Source organism: Camelus ferus, chromosome 17 (genome assembly GCF_009834535.1).
Source record: "Camelus ferus isolate YT-003-E chromosome 17, BCGSAC_Cfer_1.0, whole genome shotgun sequence".
NCBI classification, from domain to species: Eukaryota; Metazoa; Chordata; class Mammalia; order Artiodactyla; family Camelidae; genus Camelus; species Camelus ferus.
Genome location: NC_045712.1, coordinates 35,465,375 through 35,468,112, shown reverse-complemented (window position 1 = coordinate 35,468,112; position 2,738 = coordinate 35,465,375). Strand labels below are relative to the sequence as shown.

At 46.4% G+C, this 2,738-nt stretch overlaps 1 pseudogene; it reads left to right on the top strand.

The window, feature by feature from the left end:
• The first annotated feature begins 1,470 nt into the window (after positions 1–1,470).
• LOC102518544 lies at positions 1,471–2,509 on the top strand (annotated as a pseudogene).
• The last annotated feature ends 229 nt before the right edge of the window (positions 2,510–2,738 follow it).

Genomic DNA, 2,738 nt, shown 5'->3' with positions numbered 1-2,738 from the left:
AGACTCTTAAACCAGGCAGCAATGACCAGGTCAGCACTAGTGAAGCTGCCTGAGAAGCCTGCTGTCCCCTAACGGAAGCTGACCTTGCATAATGAATTGCTTTTTGCTAGTTTAACTCCCTGTCCTCCTCCCCTCTTCCTGTAAAAGTCTTTCATTTCGTACAGCTCCTCAGAGCTCCTTTCCATCTGCTGGATGGGCTGCTGCCTGATTCAGGAATCACTGAATAAAGCCAATTAAGATCTTTAAAATTTATTCAGTTGAATTTTGTTTGTTTGTTTGTTTTTTAAAAGATTGGGTGGCAGCAATGGCATCTGAAGGAAACTTCTGACAGCTTTGGGGGCAACAAGAAACACAGGCATGGGCCCCCCAAACCCTGTTACAAGTTCTCTGTCTTTCTCACCATTTCCGAGGGTTAGGGGTAAGTTCTCAGTTCTGGACTCCCTTCTCTTTGCATTGAGCTCCTGATCTAATTGGCTTTCCAGTCCAGGGGAGATCCCCAGATTCCACATTGGGAAATGCTGGTGGTTCAGTCTGCAGGTCCCCACTGGACTGGAATCCCAGCCCCCAGTAGTCCCCATTTGTTGGGGATACACTGGTTCAGTCCCTTTCCCCAGTCCACAGCTTCACACTGGAACTGTCGGTGGTGCCCTCAAGGCCCTCTCTTGACCAGTCCACAGTAACAAGTCTTCGGTTACTGCTGGTGTGTTAACACGCACAGGAGGGAAACGCTTTTGCTAATGGGAATCTCAGAAGCCAAAAGCCGCAAAACTGGTGGACACAGATTGAGTACTTAAAGGCTTTTAGAGCACTCACCACCTAACTCAAAGATGCCTGTGTTAGAATAAGTTGATCACAGAATGGGTTAGACTGACACTTGGTCACTCATCATCCTCAAGAAAATGTCCATACAATGAGGTACACTGTAAACCACCACACTATCCAAAAGCCAGCGGCACGCGTCCCTTCAGTATTAATTTGGCTCCGAGAGACCCAAGGCTTAGCTGAAGAAATGGGATCCTCAAGTTCCCAAGAGCTCAGTACACCTTCTGGCACACTCGCTTGTTCATGTCTAAGAACTGTGGTCCCAGGAGCTGTGGCTATCTACAAAGACGGCAAAGTCTTACCAAGACAACCTAGCACTACAATGGCCATTACGAGAAACGTTCCAAGACAAGATCAATTAAATGTACTTTGGGAGCAAGGGCTCCCAAATCAAACACACAGAATAGGTTACCTAATTAAGTTGTCATACGGAAGCCTCCGAAGGGCTGCAACACTCCAAAATAGCTTCATTAAGAGTTACTGCCAAAGGCTAATGAAAAATTCAAGGTACAAGATGCACATAAAACAGAAGACTATGAGACTGACGTAACTTGTATCACTCCCCGTACTCATTCTAGTAATCCTCTGTCTGAATCGCCTCTCCACTCTGAAGAGACTGTTTAATTCCATTCTCCCAGGCTCGTGTGCATGGCGGCAGGTGGACTTCTGCAGCCTGGTGCCGGCCCACCAGCGCCTGTCATCTTCACTGAGTGTGTGGCCAACGTCAGCAGGCCAAAAGTGGCTGGATGTTGCCCTCAGGCTCCTTTCACTTCTGCTGATCACAGGCCCTGCCCTTGGCTGCAACAACCCAGACAGAACTCTGCTGTGGGATGCTCCTACCCTCCACTAGGACCACAACACCACTTCCTGTGGGTTAGATCCAACCCCACACTGAAATGTGTTAGAGGCATAGCTGGATGAGAATCTTATACCCCCAGAGTCATAGTGTCAGCATGAAGGCTGCAATGGTTATCTGTACAGTGAGGATATAAGGCCAATTTAGATATCATTTACCAATTTGGGGAAACTGTGGTGAGCTGTGAAAGATATGAATCCTCTGAAGACTAGTATAATACTAAGATGTTCCTCTAGCATGGAGCATAACTTCAATTACATCGAACTTGGCCTGAAGAAATTGAGAGTCAGAAAAAGTCATGGCTTTAGCTCTTTCTCTGATCATGATGGTAAGCTGTACTCCCCAGATTCTTGTGGCATCAGTGGAGTGATCACCACGGTGGTGCTACTTGCTATTGCCTTTGGAGTTTATGAATTGTCCCTTAGTTGATGGTCAAGATGCTCTTCCACTATATCCTGGGTATCCTCCATATTCCCATCATAATCAGAGACTCACCAACTCAGCAGGACCCTTCCTGGAGGCTGTAAGTTTGAGTTCACAGGTCTGCACAGTGCAACTTCTGGCTTTGGCAGTGCTTTCGTAGGACGAGGAAATTAACATTCAGGACCAGGGCTCTGGACTGGCTTGGGAACATCAGGATACTTGTTTGGCAGCAATAGAGCAGCAACGCCCTTCTCAGACTCATGGTACCACCCATCTCACCCTCCCTCACACTCCAGCACATGGAAGAGCCCTGCTTACTGCTTCAGGGAGGCACAGGCAGCTCTTTGGCAGTCAAGCTCAGAGACAGGATCCAGAACAGCAGCAGGATATGGTGGTACCAGAAGGTGATAAGACAATAAAAAGTTGAAGTCAAATACTAGATGCAAAATTTCTGATTTTTCATCACTTTATTTTTTTAAAAGTGCTACCTGCCCACAACTGGGGAAAGAGAACATGCAACAGTTCTGTGGTGGTTTGTCCTATATAGCTTGTTGTATTATTTGAGGCTGAGTTGATATATGACAAAATGCTTATGTAAAGAATTGTATGTTTGTGTAACATGCAGATGTATATTAGT